The following is a 23,418-nucleotide window of genomic DNA, read 5'->3' on the forward strand; positions in this document are numbered from 1 at the left end:
ATAAAAAGAAATAAGGCATAAGTTTTTATTTCTACTGACAGCAGTAGGCTGCCTACGAGGCTAAATTGTTTAAAGTGTGAATGTAAGAATGTTGTGGGTTACCTTGTTTCACAGATTGAGCAACATCACAGTGGGAAACTCTATAACGAACCTTATAACCACGTATTTCGAGGACAAAGAATCTGCGAACTACGAGTTACATAATGGTATTTAACAGAAGACACCGATTCATATATCACAGATAAGCATTAAGTTTCACCATCTTCTACTACAGGGACTTAATCTGTGTAAACGAAATAATTAGGGGGAAATCGAAGATTGTACGATCAATACTATGGATTTCGCTGGTCCTGATAAAAGCTATAGTGAGGATGCTTCAAACCGAAAAGAACACATGCTTTTTCACCATTGCCCATACCCATATCTAGAACGAGTTTTCTAATGGCGTCGTCAACGATGGTACACTACATGATGAACAGTATCAAGACACCCCCAAAACATACTTTTTTTCATATTAGTTGCTTTGTCCTGGCACCTACTGCCAAGTACTCCATATCAGTGACCTCAGTAGTTATTATGAGAGAGCTTAATAGAACTCACGGACTTTGAACGAGGTCAGGAGATTGAGTGTCAGTTGTGTCGTAATTCTTTGCCCGAGATTTCCACACTCCTAAGCATCCCCAGGTCCACTGTTTCCGATATGATAATGAAGTGGAAACGTGAAGGGACACGTACAGCACAAAAGCGTACAGGCCGACCTCGTCTGTTGAGTGACAGAGATCGCCGACAGTTGAAGAGGGTCGTAATGTGTAATACGCAGACATCTTTCCAGACAATCACACAGGAATTCCAAACTGCATCTGGATCCACTGCAAGTACTATGGGAGTAGGCGGGAGGTGAGAAAACTTGGATTTCGTGGTCGAGCGGCTGCTCATAAGCTACTCATCACACTGGTGAATGCCAGACGACGTCTTGCTAGGTGTAAGGAGCGTAAACATTGGACAACTGAACAGTGGAGAAACGTTGTGTGGAGTGACGAATCACGGCACATAGTGTTGCGATCCGGTGTGAGCGTGTGGGTATAGCGAATGCCCGGTGAACGTCATCTGTCAGCGTATGTAGTGCCAACAGTAAAATTTGGAGGCGTTGTTGTCATGGTGTGGTTGCGTTTTTCATGGAGGGCGCTTGCACCCCTTGTTTTTTGCGTGGCATTATCCTATCACAGCACAGGCCTACACTGATGTTTTAAGCACCTTGTTGCTTCCCACTGTTGAAGAGCAATTCGGGGATGGCGATTGCATCTTTCAACACGATCGAGGACCTGTTCATAAAGCACGGCCTATGGTGGAGCGGTTACACGACAATAACATCCCTGTAATGGACTGGCCTGCACAGAGTCCTGACCTGAACCCTATAGAACAGTTTTGGGATGTTTTGGAACTCCGACTTCGTGTCAGGCCTCACCGATCGACATCGATACCACTCCTCAGTGCAGCACTCCATGAAGAATGCCATTCCTCAAGAAACTTTGCAGCGCCTGATTGAAGGTATGCCTGCGAAGTGGAAGCTGTCATCAAGGGTAAGGGTGGGCCAACACCACGTTTAATTGCAGGATTACCGACGGAGGACACCACGAAGTTGTAAGTCATTTTCAGCACGGTGTCCGGAAACTTTTGATCACATACTGTATCACTGCTCGCGTAACTCTTAAAACAGTACCATCTTTCGGTATTAACTATTCTCGTATATTCTAAATTCTTGAGGTTCGCGTACGACTTTCATCTTTCTCAAGCAGTGTTCTGGTACTATCTTCGACCAATTCGCCTATCATGACTACATTAAGTTCATTATGCAAGTCTCTGGTTCTGGTCGACCGGGGGTCTTCCAAAATAAGTCTCAATAATCTGTTTTATATGACTTCAAGAGTTTTTATAGTTGTCTGGCATACTGTCTCCAGTACCAAATTCAGTTCGTCAATGAATGCCATATAAGGTCTTATTCCTGTAGTGACGTTCACATTTCGCTTTCTAGTAATGGATGTAGCGCATTATTAGTCTGACCACTTTCCCTTTTTCTTTTGTATGTGCGACTTTAATATAAATTTACTGTCTGATAAGCCCTGGTTGGTGCTGTGGATCTGTGTGTTACTGATTCGCAGTCTGCCACTTGGGTTGGTCTTCTTCGGGTGAAATACGACTGAGCGATTGTTATCATCACTTTGACTTATCATATTACATTTTGTCCGCTGCTCTGTGAGAGATAGTTTCCTCTGAAGGCGGCCTATCACTGCGTTCGCGCTGACTCAAAACCGTTTGCTAAATACCTCAGTTTTCAAGTCTATATTTCGTAATAGACCGGAGAACTATTATGAAAACGGTTCAATCCTCTTTGTTCTCGTTTTTGGACCACATACAAAATGATGACAGTAGTTCCTATTATCTCTTTGTCCGCAATGTCTCGATATACTTTACTACTATTGTTTTATTATGTGAGTCCCAAGGGAAGAGTGTTTTCGTTGCAACTATAACAATCATGGTTGCCTGGGTGGAGGCTGCTGAAAAGTGCAGTGATGGTGGAAAGGTGGAGGATGGGGCAGCCGAAGGTATCAGCAGTTATCTTTCAGGTGCTGCTTCCACCGACTGAAGAAAGAAGTTCTTTGTTATATTAGTTCTTGTCCGTTCTTAATTTTTGTTTGTTCAACTTATTAGTATTTGTTCCGTTTTTTTCGTTTCTTTTGTGTTCAAGTTCTTATTTGTTCAGTTTTCCTGGTTTATGTTGCGTTCATGTAATTTTTCAGTTCTGAAATTTCATTAACAATCTTTGGTTCGATTATAAACAAAAAATAAATCTTTCATTTTTCGTCAACTGTTGTTTCGTTTTCTAAGTGTGTTACTGTAAAATAATAGTCGACGAATAGACTTTCTAAGATGTTAATTTTCCTGTCCTTACTAGCAATCAACTGTTGACGAAGCATTTATAAATAAAATTCCCCCTGGCCGCAGGGATGATTTTATAGCTCTTATCCTCGTTGCAGGATCTATTTCGGAAACGCTAGTCCAATTTTCAAGCATACAAAGCACATCAAATCGGTCGTATGCATTTTTACTTCACATCAGAGCTGGCTGTCAACCAAATATCAAACGTGTAAGTTCCACGTGCACAGCACCACAACCAATGACACCTCACGTTTGAGACGTTTTGTGTGGTTTTGTGGACGAGGGTCTAGCACACTTGTCATTCAGAAAAGCAGTATTCAGAAAAATAATACCCAACATCCATTCGGTGTGGACTTAAAGCGTATTTGGAGAAGAGGCTGGCAGTCCCAACATGTATTATGTAATGGGAAAATACAGATACTTATAAAACTGTTGTTGCAGCGACATTTTACATTCCAGAATGACAAAACACATTATTTACAATAACTCATCATACACAGCTGCATTCCCACCATCCACTACGATTTGTTTTCAAGGTAGTCTGAGGTACTTGGAAACTCATTACAGTGCCTTAGGTAGGGTACCATGCACCTCCACCCGATGTACATTGTTGAATGTAGTTTACAATACCTCATTCACTTCAGAAATACACGCTCCATATACTGCTTAGCGGCTCAGTTTAATTTTATAGTTCTTAGACTGTGTTAGATAAATGCGTGGAGTGACGTGTAGCCCAATATCTCTAACGATTATAGATAAAATCAGGGCTGAAGAACTGTCCACGTTTGTGATCAATTTATAGGAGGGTAATACTGGCCGTAAGATGTATAGGACTGCGTTCGAAGAAATATTTTTGGAACTTTGCGAAGGACTGCCGGTCTGCCTTCTCCTACGAAGCTTATTTCCAGGAAGCATTTTCGTCAAATGTGCATTCTGGTCCGATATAAATCTGCACCTTGAACCTGAAGACTGAGAGATTTGTAACATATGTTTTGTTATGTTCCTCACGCCTTCTTTGAGTATCTTCCCAGTTTGTTATAAACATTGTCACACATTATCTGTACGAATTTCTCACCCCTGACTACTGATACATGTCATTGCCAATAAAGGCAAGCTGCCGCGGCAGGTATTTGTGTCGCATTATTCTCAGGTATGGACAGATGTATGATGCATAATACATATGCGTTATTGTAAAGTGCCATTTTTATTGCATATAAACTTAGAAGGTTTTCACTCTTTAATGTCGATTTGATTGATTGTACCTCCTCCTTCCAAGATCATCCCAAACTTTGATTTTATCCTCTGTATGTCGCCATGGATGTCGCCGAGATACAGAACTGGTTAACAGGTCGGATCAAAGTGATTCTACCTCTGTTATTCCTGGCTCTGCTAGTTCTCTTTTAATCTCTATGTTTACCAGCTACACTGATCCCGTCTTATTCATTCACAGAATCAAATTTAACGTCATTCTCGGGTAACTGAAGGAATGACAAGAGCTTTTGGGAACTCTTTAAACATTTAACTAACAGCAGTATGTAAATAAAACAACAAATATGACAAGAAAACTCTCTCGGTCCCACAGTAAATATTAATGTCTTGCTTTAGCAAAAAAACTGTAGCTGTGATATTTCACGAGACTATAAACCGATTTTTACTTAGAGTGAACGTTGTTTCGACAACCAACTAAAAAGAATGTCCCTACAATTAACTGTAATATAGTAATCGAAACGAAGAGTTCTGTTCTGAATCGTAATAATACAAGGATAAACATTATGTGTTTAGACAACCAATGCAAAATGATTTCCAGAATATTACAAACACGACGAGCAAATCCAATTTGTTGCACGCACGAAATTCTGAAGAAGTTAATTCGTCCAAAATAAGCACGCTGCAATTCTTGGTGCCTATGATATGGAAAGGAACAAACTGAAACAGTCACCTGTAGCTCTGAGAGTGAATCTGAGTAAAGGAAGAGAGCAAGCAATTATCGTGACCGACATCTGTTATAGAAATAATCTAACAGATCCTTCCTGCGTAAAAGACATACAAAAAGAATGGTAGTATGTAAAGAAATATTTGATGGTCACTTTTTCCTCCTGGGTGTCTTGTATGTCCCCTGTTTACTGCAAATGTCCAGACCCTTCCTCATTTGGTGGAGACAATGTACTTGACGTTTCCTCTACCACATAACGCAGCACATTTTCAGAGGTTAAATACAGATATAGTGGTTTATAAGTTTTATCACTAATCCCTTTTAGTTCTTTAAGTTTGTATTTATGTGTAAATAAAAGATGATGTATTTTAGATATTCTAAGTAGGTACAAGTACTTTGGACTATGTGCAGTTCCCATGTATAGGAAAAGCTTTGGTCTAGTAGAACAAGTTTTATCAGTGAAAATTTGGTTAAAGAAGAAGCGACAAATGATGATAGTTAGTCCACGATGGGGCTCGGTAATCGAATGACGAACAGACAGGACATGTTTAGTCAATGAGAAAGAGTAATGACTTTCAGGAAAGAGAGGCAGTGTTTGTGCCGAAGCCGGAATATTTTATGTAAAGCGGAGGTTTACCATAACGAGCAAGGGAATGCAGTTTGACCATGCAGAGACAAGAATAGTCTGGATGCTTACAGAAAGCTTTGATTGTGCTACTGTTCCAGAATAATACTAAGTTTAAAGAAAAACACAGATCTTAATGTTGTCCACGAAGAAGAGGAGATACAGGAGAAGAAAATTTCTAGCAAAAAGACAGCAAGAAAGAAAATAGCAAGCAAGACGACTCAAGACAGTAAAATATTGCAGTGAATCAGTGTATAACAGAAGAAGCAAGATGTCAAACATATGAGAAAGACCAGCTGCCTCCGCAAAACGTTAGCATACTGTGAATTTACTGAGGCTGAGTACACTGAACAGTTATGAGCTTTAGTTTGACTGAGGAAAGACTGCAACGTTAACAGTAATGTGGATGGTGTTATGAAAAGTGACTGTTTAGCAGCCTACAGTGTTTAGAGAATTTCGTCTGTGAACTTACTGTCTATTACAAAAATACGTATAAAGAGAACCAAAGCACACATTATTTGAAGAGTGAAGGCCTAAAGAAAATTGTAAGTATTGATCTTGCCCAACATGTTTTGTGTGGACATTGATTGTAGTTACAGAAATTTTAAAGAGTTTGCCGATCAGTGACTGTAAAATGTAAACTATCGCGGCCCGAATTGTCACAATTAATAAAATATTCTATGTTATTATGCTGAGGTCTAAGGGATTTCACTTCAAAACCCGACCTTTCGTCTCCATCTGCGGAGGACATTTTCAAGGGGGATCGTAGCTTTGTTGAACTTCCGATTCAGACTCTGGCCCCTACAGACTACAGTAAAATTCGGAAACCGCGGGCTTCCGCGCAATGGCGCGACTTCACATGTTTTGAATAAGCAAGCTATAATAGCCCTTTCGACTGCCGTCGTCCGCTGTCACTATCATCACCTGGTGGAAGTCTGGTACATAGCTTCTTCAGCACCGGAATCCCAATTTCATTCAGTTTCACTACCTCCTCCTTCCTTTTATAATTGCTGGGGTGTTTCACTATCTCTATGGCCTCTCTGTATAGTCTTTAGTGTTATCCGTTTGTGGCTGCCAGTACTTGAATCCGGTGAAAATGAATGCGATAGTCTCCTGGCTGTAAAGCATGTTCCGCAACAGCTGATCTATCAATCTCCCTTCTTCAGCTATTGAATTTGTGCTCTTCGAGTCATTTATTGACAGTTCTGTTTGTAGTACCTACAAACACCTCTGTGCTTGCCAAGGGTGGAAATTTTGCCATTAGCCGGCTAGTTGTTCCCACATAAGAAATAATAGGCAGTGTAGAAGCAGGATTCGTGGTGTGGACAAGGTTGCGGCCGGAGAGATCCGTATCGAAGTTGTAAGAGTAATGTCTCGCGCAAAGCCTCCAAAAAGTAATTTAACTGTGGGTGAGAGGAATGCCTTAAAACGCCTGAATGCATCTGACGGTACGTCACATAAATGGACATTTGGAGAAAGGGGAAGGAAGTTTTTGTTATGAGATGTGCGAATTATAAATTATTTAAAGACTTTGTACGTGTGCGCGATGTATAACAAATAGTAAAGAACGTAAGTTATTATCAAAATACAAATATCGTTGTAATTAACAAAACATAGTTTTTTGGTATAACCTCTGTGTAACATAGGCCATGAAGATCAGAGACTGAACGATCTCTCCTGTTTTGTTTCGTCTAGCAGTAGTACATTTCATGTAAGTTTGGTTGTAATTTAGCAAATTATGCTTATAATTGTTATTAGAAGGTGTCTATTATTGACTTAGTTGTCACCTCTCATGATCGCAAGCATTAATTATAATTAACAAAGTTCTTACAGAACTTCGTAGTGCAGGGAGCTCGTCTCCCCAAGCAGGATTCAGTCGTCCATTACGCTGACGATTCATGTTATTAAATGTAAATGCGAGAGACTTCTCAGTTTTAATCTTTCATTGATACAGAAGATAAAATTAGATTCAGTTACCAAAATTGTCAGCACTGAATGGGTTCAGCATGTTTCATTTTGGGCGCCTAACGGGAGACGAGATTCTCTCCAGTTTTGCCTTGCAAATAATGAACAAGAAATTTTGAAAATCATTACACTCCGCAATATCTCAGAATGTCTTTATGTAATTTGGTACATAAATAACCAATAGCCCCTGAGACCCATATTAATAATTACAGTTTGCGTAAGAATACGCATATTTTCTATTCTAAATAGCAGCGCTGACGCAACTATATATTAGAAGGCGGTGAGTCGCGCACTGCGCTTAAAAAAATATTATACCGTACGTACTTCGGGGCAACCGATGTCCGTATGAGTGTTATCGCGGTATAAGTTAATTAAAAGTCCCATGCTAGCTCACAGTATTTAAAGCCACCCCGAACCAAAATCATAAAATACATCATTACGAATATAAAAATATATAATTATCCCGTGATAAGCGGCACATACACAAACACATACATATACACTTATACCGTGATATGCGGACGACGACAGTTGCCATTCTCCCCGCTGCCAAGGGAAATGCAACGGTTATTTTCAGTGTGACCGACAATAATGGTAAGATTAACGACTTATTAGATCCGCAAAAATATAGGAATCTAAGTAGAGACCCCACTGACAAAGCTGTTAGAACTGTTATACGGTTGATGAAGAAGTCCTCTGTCAAACAGAGCATTCGGAAAAGTCTGTTCAATTCAGGTGCGCTCGCACCATGGGTTCACGGATTACGTAAGGTGTACAAAAAATATGTTCCTCTAAGACATATAGTGAGCGCTCTTTGCTCGCCCATCTATTCGATTGCCAAGTTCCTGAGAACATTACTACGACTGTACGTGGGCAGATCTGATTCCTATATCAAGAATTCGGCGCACTGTATCAGTAAATGAAACGACATGATAGTAGAGCCGGAGGACATGTTAGTTTTGACGTGGTGTCGCTGTTCGCTATGGTTCGACTCAATGAAGTGTAGCAACATGTAGTAATATAACGATGAAAATTAATATTACGACGATGTCAAACCTTATTTTCATGATTTAAAGAAGTATTCATGATAGTAAAAACGTAATTATAATTTTTTTTCATATTTGTGCTCAGTATATTAAAGATTTTCTAGTGCAAGGAATAAATTATAATTGTTTGTACTACGAAACTATATATGATTGTTAAGGGTTAAGCATGTAATAATTCGATGTAAGACATTTTGCTGAGTCTGAATATTGTTCTCGTACTGGTCGGTAGAGAAGGAAAAGTTCCTTAATCGATGTGAAGGTATAGAGGCTGTAAAAAGGAGAGTGATTGAAGGTAGATGCAAGATATTCAAAACAAATATCTCCAAAGTGTACGTCTTGTCCTATAACTAAAAATTGCAAGGTCTAATCTGAGCCTGTCCTGAATAATAGCGAGGAACATTTATGTTGTCATATGTTTTCTTCGTTTGACCACGGTTGTGATTCGCATGTTTCTTTTTGTTACGCGACATGTTATGAATATTTTCATTATACGCGCAAAAGTGCACACAGCTTTAATCGAACCTGCGTCTTTCGGAAACGATAACTTTTAATCAGTACAGTTACGCAAATACTGTCTAAATCGCAACCGTGATCGCAACAGCGTTTCCTAGACCAAATAATTCTTATAAAATGTGTGTTCTCCAAAGCGAGCAGCATTGCACTATCGCTGACTCGCAACAATCGAAAGAGTAAGGTCAATGCTAAAATAAAATTGCCACCTTTTAATAATTATTATTATCCCATTAAATAAATAAATAGCATTTCAGTGGCTATTCAATCAATAAACAGAAGGGGCAATTCATTGGCAACCTATTGACAGTACTAGCTTATATGTGTGTTTCTTCTGTTTGTTTCATGCTGTAATAAGCGGAAATATACGCCGACCCAAGCACAATAATTTAGCTGTACCATTCCACACCAGCGGCAACAGAACGAGGCACTGCGTAAAGTAGGCACATCTTCAACCTGGTGCTGTATCTTACTAAAAATATAACATCAAATAAACAAATGATTGAAATAGAAATTACATTACGTGTAATGGGTCCTCTCAGGAAGCTATAACAGTTAATTATATTTAAATAACTGCGAGAAGGATCAGTAAAATTCAGCATGAAGTGTTTTCAGTAGAGGTTAACTGAACGAGATTGGAACTGAATTTTAATGAAACGAAAGTGAACATTTATAGTACTGATTACAATCTCGTGCAGTGTAGTAATTATTTTATGTTTTTTGTGGCGGAATAATTGATGTGTTGCATGTGACGTTTTCCCGATTAGACCTGCACCCAAACATATGCAAACATGGTGAAAACAGTGCGACGTGTAAGAAAAGCTAAAAAGCAGGAAGTAACCGTAGAACATTCAGAGGAGGAAGGAATAACTAGTGATGTAGAAATTGATAATATTCTTTCAGATCAGGCAGAGGATATAGAACAGGACACTAATATTAAAGTCAGTGATCCATCTGCTGTAGAACACTCAGGCAGAATGGAGACGGTAGTTCAAGTGCATACTGAAGCGGAACCACAAGAAACGCCAGTTACAGTCGATTTACCACCGGTAGACCCAACACAAACAGTAATGGATCCATTTTCTCTCTTAATGATGAAAGTGGAACAAATGTTTAAAATACAGGCACAATCACAGATACAGCGTGCAACTGAGATCAATAATAAATTAGATAAACGTATTGGCAGAGTAGATGAACGAATTAGGACCTTCGATGAACACATCAGTCCATTAGAAGAGCGACCGCAGTTAAGCTTTCCACAGTTCTCAAAAGAGATAGATCAAAAGCTTGAAAACCGGTTAAAAGAACACCATCGCCAGCTGGGACAGCAAATAGATGCTCAGCTGTCTGCTGTTCTGAACAACATTTCAAGTATGCAACAAACATACCATGACTTACCACAGAATGTAAAGAAGTAACCCAGGATGTGGACAAATTACAACAAACACACGCTTCTTTGGAAGCAGAAATACGCAACATAAGTACACTTGCAGAAAACCTTACGGTTGAGAATCAAAACGTAATACAACAAAAATGCAAAAAACAAGAAGAACGCATTGTGACCACTTTCAACACACGGCTAAATGACAAAGACAAACAAATTAGTACTGTTATACAGAAGGAACTACCTGTGATGTTACAACGAGCAGGAACACAACTGATACATGATGGTTCAAATGGCTCTGAGCACTATGGGACTCAACTGCTGTGGTCATTAGTCCCCTAAAACTTAGAACTATTTAAACCTAACTAACCTAAGGACATCACACACATCCATGCCGGAGGCAGGATTCGAACCTGCGACCGTAGCAGTCGCACAGTTCCGGACTGCGCGCGTAGAACCGCGAGACCACCGCGGCCGGCTACTGATAAATGAAAACAACACAAAGATTCATGAACTCCAGACTGAATTACAAAACATGCAGAAAGTGCTTAACGAAACGCTTATGCAAACATCTCATAACAGTTCACCGGATTGTGTTAGTCCCACGGAAACACACCCTGATCATTATGAAACGCCTTTAACTGAAAGTAGGCCGCAGATGGGCAATAATTTCAATCCAACACGTGGAGTAACATCCGTTGATAAGGACCATACACAATCATTGGTGACTCAGGATGCTTTAGTGAAGAATTCCCAGTTTCAGAAGTTTACCAATGGTAAGAACGGACCCCATCCAATTATGTTTATCTAATGGATCCGCGGAATAATGCCAAAAAGTTGGAACGAAAGGGAGAAAATTGTTCTTACCATTACCCATATTGAAGGTGAGACAGCGTTGTTCGCGACACAGAAAGCTGAAGAATGTAGCTCCTTCAAAGAACTTGAACAAGCTTTTCTAAACAGGTATTGGTCGCATGGGGTACAAGAACGATTAAGAAAAGAAGTTAATAGTCCTGAGCCATTTAATAGAAAATGCGGTACTTTGAGGAAATATTTCGAAAAGTATCTGGACAAAGTGAAATATTTATCCACACCAATTCCTGAGTGTGATGTTTTAAAGATATTAAAGGAGAAGTTACCGCGTGATCTAAAGGAGAAATTGTTTCACATTCCTGAAGACAACGTGGAACATTTTCTATCTGTACTGGACTCTTTAGATTTGGTTATCGAAGAGGACAGACACCATTATGGGAATAATTCATTGAATAATGGTGATGGTAATGGCAATGGACGAAACCACAAGAACAATAGTAATAGAAACACCTACTATGGGAATCAAAATCACTGGAATAGACCGAATTATTCAGGATGGCAGAACCACAATATGAACACAAATGGACAGTACAGTAATGCACCGAATCACAATTATCATCCACAGAACAACAGCGGACAAACCAATAACGGAAACTTTTCAAAGAAACGGAAACGAGATTTTAGAGCTAACGCCAATTACAATAACGGTAATTTTTCAAATAATCAGCAAAACATGCAACCACCACATAACTGGTCAACACAGAATTATGCACAACAGCAATAGCAGCAGCTTAGGCCACAGCAATATCACAACAACAATAATGTGCAACCCCGTACAATACAAATACGTCAAATAACAAGCAGCAGTATATGAATGCGCAGCCATGGCAACCACTGAATAAAAATATCTAGATCATTGAGGTAAGTGAACCGCAACCATCAACCAGTACCAGTCAGTCAAACTAGATGCGACGACATTCTGCTCCCGCGTGTCAGTCTCAGGGTGTCTAGGGGGCACTTGCATGAATGATGTTAGTAATAACGAGCAACTAAACGTGCAGACAGCCAGCAGTAGTAACAATGAGAAGGTGTGTCGCATAGAATCAGCAGCGACCGGGTTGAACGACGTGAAAAATGCAGTGTGCAGGAAAAATTCTGTTGATCTTGCTCAGCAACGTAGTTCAGCTATGCACATGTTAAGATATAATGACGGAGTCGATATACGAGAGGAATTATGTCAAGATTTTCGGAAGAAGTGTATCTTGTTTGAACGGGAAGTTGTACAAGCAGCTATAGTTTGTGATATTTATGGTATTCAAACTTCGGTGATTTGAGATACTGGAGCATCTGTTTCTGTGCTGAATGAATCGTTCTTTCTTCACTTAAAGAAGATTAGAAAGATTCCGGTTTTTCCAGTCACTAATTGTCGAGTTACAGGAGCCATTAGTCAGAAAGCCCAACTACTTTGGGAACATACACGGTTTTTTATTAATTTTGGAATGGCAGCCAAAGAGTGCACCTTCCTTATTGTAAAGAATTTAGCTGTGAACTGTCTCCTCGGATTACATATTTTGCGAGAGACGGAAACTATAATCGATCTCGCAAAGGGTGAATGCAGCATGTGTTTCGGTGACACGAGAGTCAGGTTAGACTTGGTAAAGACCAAAGAATTACGTGGCAAATATTCTAAAATTTTAAAGATAGAACCGATTTGCGCACATTTATGGCGGCTTCAAGATAGTTTCAATTGCCGTACCTTCCCCGTCATGGAAGATGTGAAGGACGAAGAGAATATCCACTTCTCTGAAATAGTAGAAAAAGTACAACAATCCTCTGGTCTTGACAGTCTGCAACAAAAGCAATTATTAGACACACTTACTAATTATCGTAAAGTATTTTTGAAAAAATTTAGACTAATTAAAGGTTACGTGTACGACTTGGAAGTGTTTCCGCATGAAATTTACTGTCATCAAACGTACTCAATACCCAGTGCGAAAAGGGAAGCAGGACTCTCAGAATACGAATTAGTTGTAAGAAAATTTCGGCTCCAGTTCGACGGAGAAGAGGACGCCGAACTGCAGCAAGGAGAAGAAGAATTGCTTCAAGATGATTCCACCCTAAGACACTTAATCAAACATAATACAAACTACGAACAGTGAACAGAACTGCATATTTCACACAACAGTAGGATATAGTGACTTTAGAAAATAAATGTTTCATTTTGTTGATTGTTAACTATTTTGAACTCACTAGGTTGAGCAGGTTATGTTCTTTTTTTTTCTTTCAGACTGTGCACAGGATACACTTACAACATGTAAAGTTTATGCGTGTTACGTATAGGTTTAACAAATTTTCCACTGTAAGTTAGTGCTCGGACTTGCATGAGCGATAAACCAGGTCGAAAAAGATGTTGTCAATGACTGAACAGATCAATACACACACAAACATATACACACTTGTGTTTATCACTGCACAATTCTTTGTAAGTCCAGGAGCACCTTTTCGAGAAAATATATGACTTAGGATTTGCTTTTATATTGTAAATGACAACAATTATGTACTTCATTTGGTATGTACAATCATTCAGTTATTCATCATTATGTAACTAGACTGTGTAAAGACATTCTTATGGGTAGCACAAGGACTGTACCTTGTCAGACTTGATAACTGTGATCAAGTGACTACGTGGTGGAGTGAATATGTCACAGATGACCTATGAACAAAGACATCCTGTGAACATTATTCTCTGGCGAAAGAGTGGAATTTAACACAAAAGAGGACGCTCAATGAGTGCGTTGTGTTACCATGATTTCGTTTTCAAATTTTGTGCTACGAGTGTTTAGTAATGCCAAATATTCAGAGTGTTATTGGGACCACATGCGTGGACGTAACATTCCAGGCAAACTAAAATTCAAGAGCAAATGTTTTTATCGATCCGTCAGCAACAGTGGTGAGTCGTAACAGTGTTGGGAACTGCTACTGACTATATCGTTAAACACGTTGCAGAACTGTATCAATGTTGGAACGGAATTACATGAACCTCTAATTGCAGATAGTCAGTTACGTCGGAAGGACGAATGGACTTGCATGATAAAGAAACTCACAAACAGTCGAAAACCTCACAAAAAAACACACATTCTTCTTGTTGAGTGAAAGAGTGCGTGAAATATGATGTAATTTAGATGTTAATTTAAGGAACTGATACTGCTGTTTGAATTTCATGTGACTGTATGCTGGGATGCTGAGCACACGTGTCGGTGAGGGCAGCATACTGCAGCGACATCATGCGTCATCCCTTGCCGCACCCTGCCACGTCATCGCAGTCCGTCGCAGACTTACCAGATGGGGGGAGACATCGGTGTTGCAGTACACCAAGTCTCCAGCTGTCGTCACCAGCAGCACTATTACGAAATTGTACCATTATTAAATGTCATACGAAGTAAATATTCAAATGCTGAAAATTAAAAAAGAGGGTTTGGTAGATGTACTCGCTCCGCCGTGTTTTTTTTCCAGGGTTTTTCCCATTATCCTTTGCCCGAATGGGGGAGCGTAACTCAAAATCCCTGAGACTTAAAAGTAAACAAAGCACATGTTTCCAAGTGAAAGAACACAGTGAAATTTAAACAGAACAAACAAGGAAAGTAAGCCTGCTTGGATGTCCAAAGGGGGCAATGTAGTTCTACCACGATGAAAATTAATGTTACGAAGACGTCAAACCTTATTTTCATGATTTAAAGAAGTATTCATGATATTAAAAATGTAATTACAATTTTATTATTTTCATTTTTGTGCTCAGTATATCAAAGACTTTCTGGTGCAAGGAATAAATTAGCATTGTTTGTACTACGAAACTATATATGAATGTTAAGGGTTAAGCATGTAATAATTCGATGTAAGACATTTTATTGAGTCTGAATTTTGTTCTCGTACTGGTCGGTAGAGAAGGAAAAGTTCTTTAATCGATGTGAAGGTATGGAGGCTGTAAAAAGGAGAGAGATTGAAGGTAGATACAAGTTATTCAAAAAAAATATCTCCCAAGTGTAACGTCTTGTCATTTCCTATAACTAAAAATTGCAAAGTCTAATCTGAGCCTGTCCTGAATAACAGCGAAGAACATTTATGTTATCATATATTTTCTTCGTTTGACCACGGTTGTGATTCTCATGTTTCTTTTTGTTACGCGACGTGTTATGAATATTTTCATTATACATGCAAAAGTGCACACAGCTTTAATCGAACCTGCATCTTTCGGAAACGATAACTTTTAATCAATACCATTACGCGAATACTGTCTAAATCGCAACCGTGATCGCAACAGCGTTTCCTGGACCAAATAATTCTTATAAAATGTGTATTCTCCAAAGCGAGCAGCATTGCACTATCGCTGACTTGCAACAATCGAAAGAGTAAAATCAATGCTTAAATAAAATTGCCACCTTTTAATAATTATTATTATCCCATTAAATAAATAAATACAATTTCAGTGGCTATCCAATCAATAAACAGAAGCGGCAATTCAAACAGCTGAATCAGGTTATTCCTCCCAATGTTGCTGAAGTTAAAAAATATTGCCTCACAACCATGTATTTCAAATGGATCGAAGACTACGTACAGACGGATGGTGTCGCAATTGGGAGACCCTTAAGCACGGCTGTAGCGACCATTAAGTACAACAAAAAATGGTTCAAATGGCTCTGAGCACTATGGGACTCAACTGCTGTGGTCATTAGTCCCCTAGAACTTAGAACTACTTAAACCTAACTAACCTAAGGACATCACACACATCCATGCCCGAGGCAGGATTCGAACCTGCGACTGTAGCAGTCGCACGGTTCCGGACTGCGCGCCTAGAACCGCGAGACCACCGCGGCCGGCTTAAGTACAACACTTGGTGGTGATAACGCCCCATATATACTTTGCCCTCCGTACAAAAATGAATAAACCTCAATTAAAATAATGGAGTCTGATTATTCTCGGTGACAATTCTCAGACCCTGATACTAAAAAAAGTGCCATGGACTTCGTATTTGACGTTTGAAGTATTCCCTTTGCCAGAAATGTTCTGGGACAGGATGTTAAAGAAAAGAAAATTGCACTTACCAGATAATGATCACAGCTCCTATAGAAGTAGTCCCCTTGGACACCTCCACCCAGTTGCCAACGTTTCTTCTGGTTTTGGAAGCAAGCAGGGAAATTTTCAACTGTGGTACTGATAAGCCCATTGGATGTCTGCGGTATCTTGATGAAGCTTTCCTTTCAGTCACCTCTTAACTCGCGGAAACAAGGAAAATATCGCAAAGTGAGAGGTCGGGCAAATATGGTGGATACTGGATGGCAATGTCTGGCCATATACTCGGCAACGGATCATGCAATATGTGTTCTACCATCGTTATGCAGGAAGAACCAGTCTTGTGAATGCCACATATCAAGGCGTCGATGTCGAATTGCTTGTCGAAAACGTTTCAAGACTTCGATGTAAACGGTTTGATTCACTGTTTGATCTAGAGGAATATATTCATGGTGAACTAATCCTTTACCATCAGAGAATGCGATCAACACTGTCTTTGTTTTCAAAGGTTGTCGTGTGATTTTTTTGTAGGTTCGTAACCCAGGACTTCCCCATTTATCACCTTGACTCCTTGTGTAAAGGTGTTACCGGTTGCACCAACTTTATTCCCCAACAATAATCTTTGACAGAAATGTGGGATGACATCTGACTCCATCAGTTAGTTCAGCAGAAATTCTTCGTCCTCTCTCGTCGTGTTCGTCTGTTACTGTATCAGGGACGAGTATTGCATTAAGATTCCGTTTCACTAAATCTTCGGGTAAAATCTTGTGGCAATCACGATTCAAATTAAGTTCTTCTGATAGCGCACGCACAGTTACATGACGGCATTCTTGCAATAACTGCTATATACGTACGCTCCACGTTTGCATCGGTATGTGCCGCAGACGGGCGACCAGCCCCAGGATCATCTTTCACAGAATCTCTGCCTCCACGAAACCTTTTGTATTCTTGTAAGTGCCTCGCCTGCATATGCTAGCTTTATCACTGTACACGTTTCACTAGCGATCCCGAGTTTGAGTCTCGGTCAGGCACACAGTTTTAATCTGCCAGAAAGTTTCATATCAGCGCACACTCCGCTGCAGAGTGAAAATCTCATTCTGGTCACTACAGATATTCGGATTTAGGTTATGACATGCCTGCCATAATTGGCGATCATGTGGCGCAGAAGAATAGCGAAATTCTGCATGGCCCAGAGAAGTGTCTGAACTTAGATGCTGTCGATGACCTGAATGGATGTTTTCAGGTCATCAGTGGTTTTGGGTTTATTGCTCTACATATTCTCATCAATATAGCCACACAGAAAGGAGTCGCATGTGTTCAGGAGAATATAGCGGCCAATCGAGGCCCATGCCAATGGCCCATGAGTGCCCCAGGGCCATGCTGCAGTCCACAAAGTGATCCTTCAGCACATCAAACACTCTCCTGCTTCGATGGGCTAGTTCCGCCTTGCATGAACTACATCGTATCGAAATTAGGGTCACTTTGGGTAATGGGGATGAAATAATGTTCCAAAACCTTCACATACTGTTCGGTAGTCACCATGCCATCAAGGAATATCGCACCAATTATTCTGTGACTGGACACTGCATACCAAACAGTCATCTGCTGAACGTGAAGTGACTTCTCGATCGCGAAATGCGGATTCTCAGTCCCCCCCCCCCCCCCCAAAGTGCACCAATTTTGCGTCTTGGAGAACCAATCCAGATGAAAGTGGGCTAAACAAAACCATGCGCACAGTAATTCCCGTCATATCCCGTCGCCAACCGTGATGTTTGAACGTTGTACCGATACACAGTACAAAATATTAAATCGTGCGACGAAAATTCAGATACAAAACGAAGTAAAATGAAAATTGTAAGAAACTCTGAAAACGCAAGTGCAGTTAGCTCCCGGTAATTTATAATGAAATGAAATAATAATGATACAAACAGACTCTTATAACATAACTGTGTATGATCTCTTTGGTTGGTTGTTTTGGGGAAGGAGACCAGACAGCGAGGTCATCGGTCTCATCGGATTAGGGGAAGACGGGGAAGGAAGTCGGCCGTTCCCTTTGAAAGGAACCATCCCGGCATTTACCTGGAGGGATTTAGTGAAAGCACGGAAAACCGAAATCAGGATGGCTGGATGCGGGATTGAACCGTCGTCCTCCCGAATGCGAGTCCAGTGTCTAGCCACTGCGCCACTTCTCTCGGTGCACTATCTCTTTGCTAATTAATTATTCTTTCACTCGCTGGCGAAAGAAACTAAAAAGACTAGCGTTATTAGTCGCTCTTTGTCCTAGTCTTGAAGTTAACGCACGCTATGGCGGCCATTTCGCACTGTACGATGTAATTTTTAAATAATATATCGTAATTAATGCTGATTGTGTATTTTTTCCTTCATATGTCTAGTGACCTTCATTCAGAAACAAAAACATTATTTGCGAGGTTTACAGCACGCGGGATAAACGACAAGAACTGTCGAACAAGCAGGCATTCTTGGCAGACATCTTGCATCGGGCAGATTTCATTATAAATTCCATTGCGTTCCGTCATCAGCGGACGCATTATAAAACTCGTACCTAATTGTTAAGGAAAAGAAAGTGAATGTGCCAGCTTATGTTGTATTAAAGTAAAAAACTAAGAACATTTAATTAAGTTCAAATATTTGTCACTTCTCGGCAAGATGAAGATTATTCCTTCAAGAAAGAGAGAAATGTTTTATTTTATTGCAAGGTTTCTTTTAATTAAATGTCACTACAGTAAAGATATCCTGCAGCAATATTTTAATGTGATAACACGAAATACAATCCCTGAGAGTAGGTTTACGTTTTTTTGTCAGTATGAAAGCTCCACGTACAGCTCTGTTTAAATGAAATCTAAAAGCGCCTCATGTAATCATATATCAACAAGGTGGGGAGTCGCGCGCTGTTATTTAATCAGAGTTCAAAGGACTATTTTATGAAAGAATAACTCAGGTCCCACATATTTCCATGATTCTTTCTTGTGTCCGCTCCGCCAAATAACTGCTCTATTCCCCTTTCTTGCTGGGCGTAAATATCAGTAAAGTTAGGCGGGAAGATCTTACACTCTTTTCTTCACATTCATTGAGTACACCGTAAATATACTTAAGACAGTGTTAGGACCAGGGCGGTAGCGGCACGACGTCCTACCGCAAACCGTTAAGAAGTTATGACGATTTCATTTCATATAGCTCAATAATTATGAATGCAAGATAAGCGCATTTCATAAACAGAATGGAAATTGCTCTACTGAATCATATTCTCAAGAGTCATTCTGCCACAACATTCAAGATTGAGCTAAAAAGATTTCGAAAAACCAATATGGCTCTCCACTGCCAGCTGTCGGTATTGAATATCCATTAGTTTTTGTCCACATTCGAACAAGAGAGGAATTTTGTTTTTAATAAAATGTATCATTATTGTTCTGCTTTGATACGGCCAGTGACTGCACAGCTTAGCACCTTGTTGGTTAGGGCATCCTCACACTTATTAACCTCGCCAGGAACATTATCATGGCATACCTCATAACAAGGTCAGTCACTGTGTTCAAAGGTAAGAAAAAATGTCGCTTGAAGATAATGGAGATGGAACAAACTGAATCTATAGAAGTTAGCAAACGTCTAAATATAATGGACAACTTTCATCACAACACATTCCAAACTTATCACTTCTTACAACTCATATTGGTTGCATTCAGCATTTACAGTCAGAATTAAAATTCATTATGCCATAATTGTATAAAAATTCTTTGATGTATAGTCTTTATAAATTTCATATTATTCCCGAAATTAGCGACAAAGTTTGTGAGAATGAGATTCTGTGGTCAGAGTAGAAACATCAGTTTTAATTTTCGACATAAAAGACTAATTTATCAAAATGTGAGAAGGTTCTAGGTATGATACTTGAAAGAAGTTACACATACCAAGAAAAGGATTGTAACGTCATTTAAACTGTTCATAATTAATAATATAAATTGTGCAAAATACTTAGACTGAGCAGTAACTTGCATATAAATCCTTATACAAATGAAAGTGTGTGTGTGTGAGAGAGACATAACTTAAAGCAATAGCCATATTTTTGTCTTATGTAAGTGGATGTCCATAGCTATGATATGAAATTAATACAAAAATAAGTGATTAAATAGTGAAAAATGTTAACCCAAAATATTATCTCACTGTGGATACAATGTAAACGAAACATTAAAACCTAATATGAAAATCATTGTTCTAACAAGCTCAGTCTTAAGCAAACTCTCAATAACTAACTTAGAGGTATGCAGTTCATATGTAGAACCTTAACTATATTATAAATATGAGTACAAATCCCATTAATGATCTTTTTTTACCCTGTACATTTTAGAACTGTACACACCAAAAATTAGAAGATTATTCTTTCTGTAAATTGATCAGTGTTATATCAAGGATATACTAAATGTTTAAAGTCACTAAGTTGATGGAGAGCTTCTAGATACAGAAGAAGAAAGAAAGCATAGTACTTGTGACCTGATTAAGGTTAGAGAATCACAAAATTACCATGTAAAGCTAGCAACATTCTGCCTATTCCAGCCTTGTGGAGATGGAACAAAAGCATTCTTGTGCCTTATATTACTGCAAAGGATTATGAAGTGGCTTCCATTACAGACTAATGAAAAATGACTTTATCTCACATAGTATTTGGAATTACGTATATAATGGCCTAAGAATATATTCTTCACAGGCTAATATTTAGAGAAATGTAAGATGCTTTACACAGTCTCTGTTTGTGAGAGTATTAATGAATCAGAAATGTCCACAATGTTAGGAAATTGATCATTGTCCTGTTAAATGAGGGAAGATAAAGTTACAAGTGTCATATACCACATGGTTGTTCAACCAGAATTCTGTGACATGTGAAAGGATTAGAGTGAGCTTGTATTTCTAAACTTGAAGTAGCTGAACCCTTCCCTAGGGTAATAGGGAATTGGGGATCTGTCAGTGGTACCAAAACTACCTTTCACCAAACGCTTTTTGATGACTTACTGACTGGGATGTACATGTAGAATGTGTGGCCGAAGACAGGATGCTAATCATTATCTTCAGTGCAGTATACGATAAGTATTTAAGGATATACTACAATGACAATATTTAGTTTCATTACTTCTGGATAAGTCATTTGCGCTATGTCTCAGAGCTATTCACTTCTGGTAAACTACAAAATTGGTACCTAATTTAAATTATGAAAGGTGTGAATCAGTAATACAGATCTGAGATTTCCATTGACCTTGTTGTATCTCAAGAATAGAAAGGTTTCACGTTGTAAGGAAGCACTAATTTTGCTAACCTCTGCAGTATGCCCATTTTCTACTTTTGTCATGCCATGGGAAAAGTTCACATTGGGAACAGAGCTGATTTTCATTCTCATCATTTTTTGATTCCGTAGTTTTACTGTTGGGTTACCAGAACAGCTGTTATGATATTTTTGTCCCTTTTGCTCTTTTGACAAGGTTCTACAACGAAATTTGAGTGAGGATGACAGATGATAACATGAGAGAGTAGATGAGAAAGCTAGGTTCCAGCTTACTCAGCTCTAGATTCCTTCGCTCAGTTCAGATTCACCAGAAAACTTACCAAAATATTAGACTATCGATAAATTTTTCAGGTCTAACTCACTTTTTAAGAAATGTTTTTTTCCTCACTAAAGGTGCATATAATGAAATGAATTTGTTAACAAGGCAAATAAATTTATTTGCAGTCCTCTTAAGCAGCGATGAGATTTTTCGACTGTTTACTGCATTAACATCTAAAAATAAATTCGTGCTCAAAAAGTGCAAAAGCTTGGTGCCTTCAATGAGAAAACTGGAGTGTTTTTTATTTTTTGTAAATGTAATAAATCTTTTGTAATAAAAGGTGAGTCTTAAAGTCAACAAATTAAAAACTAGACCAAGATAACTACGAATTAAACGATATTCTAAAATAGAAAAGGAAAAACTTAGTTTAATGACTAATTATAATTTTAAAAATTTACATTTTAATGCACTATATAGATTGTATTTGACAATATTTGAAACATATGAAAATAAAATTGTTGGGTATATTAAAAATCATGATCCATTTGGTAACAATGCATGGAAATATATATGTGGATACTATAAACTACCTGAAGATTTTATAAGAGAATTTGAAGACTAATTAGGTTTTAATGTTCTATCAAGTACAGAAAACTTATGTGAAAAATTTATACAACAGTATCAGAATATAGTAAATTGGTCATTTCTATCGATATGTCAAAATTTATCTCAGGTTTTATAAGAGATTTCCAAGATAATGTAAAATGGGTTGGTAGTACCATTACATCAAAATTTAACTGAAGATTTTATAAGAGTATTTCAAGATAAATTAGCCTGAATAAGAAATAAATTTTCGAATAGAATTTAAAGTTAATTTGGAAATAATTTAGAATGACAAAATCTATCAGAATGATTGTTACAAAATATATTTTAACCTGATGAAACACAATAAGACACTGACCAATCATAAGATAATGAGTGTGCAATATGCTTAAGCAATGAAAATCATCACAATCGAAGGTATGCTGTAAACATATTTCTCAAAAAGAATGTATTGACAAATAGTTAGAACAAATTAATTATCCAATGCATAGAAGCATAATTAAAAAAGACTTATATACTTTGATTAGGAACCATTACAAAAGATCTAATAATTTTCTTCATACTTAAATGGAAGCCATTGCATCTAAAATACGTTAGTATTGCAACATTGAAAACTAATTTGGGAATTTTACTTCACAGAAATATACATATGATGATTATAGAACGATATGTAGACAATGTGTAAATGAATATAACGTAAAACTGTATAATGGAAAACGAATTCCTTGTGTATGTGTGAAAAATATTTCTATATGTTATTATAAAAATAAATTACACGGTTTTTCTTAGTGAAGAACATTCGAAAATATTATTGTCATTGTAAGAAAACTGGCACAGGGCCAGCAGAAGCAGCATCAGCTCAAAAAGCACACAGTCCAGAGACTGCTTCAGCAGCTGCAGGCTTAGGGCTTTCCATAAAATGTAAAAGTAGTCAAGAAATTAAAGATTTAAGATGTTTTAAAATAAATCTTTCACATAAAGATAAA

The sequence above is a fragment of the Schistocerca gregaria genome, chromosome 6, assembly GCF_023897955.1.
Source record: "Schistocerca gregaria isolate iqSchGreg1 chromosome 6, iqSchGreg1.2, whole genome shotgun sequence".
Classification (NCBI taxonomy): Eukaryota; Metazoa; Arthropoda; class Insecta; order Orthoptera; family Acrididae; genus Schistocerca; species Schistocerca gregaria.